Raw genomic sequence first — 748 nt, 5'->3', positions numbered from 1 at the left:
GACCCATAAACACATAGTAGCTTACAAAGAGCAAAATATGGATCCTAAATAGGCGTGAGAAAGCGACAGACCCGCTTTCCTTCTCTGCGCATCTCGACTTCCTTGTTCCAATGTTTTGAAAATGATTTAAAAAAGGCAGCAACTCTCCTCGACCTCCTTCTCCAAGGGGAAATTAACCCTCATGACCTTATCCTGTGGCTAGATGGAGCTCTGTGGTGAGGGCGAGGAGATATTCGTTGTGTTTTGGTTGGCGTTCTTGTTTTATGATATTCGGTGTTGTAATGAAGGAGAAAAAGGGGGAGATTCAGGTACGTTTTCCGGGCAAATTGAAGTTCCATCACTATTTTTTTTCTATCAGTGTTCTTGAATTTACCGGACTTTTATTTAACTTTCAGTGAATTTTTATGATTGGTTTTTGGATATAATATCAAGGTGTCATTGTTGTTTATCAGTGTCTGGTTCTGTTTTGTATGTTTTATTGTTCTGGACTTGAGTATGTTTTACTTCTTTAACCCTTCATATTTTTGTAAATGTCTTTTGTGGGACGAATTAATCGAATTAATGCTCAAGACAATGAGTAAATGCCTATTTGTTATAGTATTAGGTCTTTGTAATTCTTTATTATAAGTGTCATCACGAAATGGGTCATCATAGGAAGTGTATTCTTCCATATGACCCAGATGTCAAACTTGTATAGGATTTTTGCTGCAGTTAGTTATCAGTAATAGGTGTATTTGAAGGTAGATTT

Source organism: Penaeus monodon, chromosome 27, assembly GCF_015228065.2.
Source record: "Penaeus monodon isolate SGIC_2016 chromosome 27, NSTDA_Pmon_1, whole genome shotgun sequence".
Lineage (NCBI taxonomy): Eukaryota > Metazoa > Arthropoda > Malacostraca > Decapoda > Penaeidae > Penaeus > Penaeus monodon.
The sequence above is the reverse complement of the archived record's forward strand: the minus strand, read 5'-3'. Positions refer to the sequence as shown.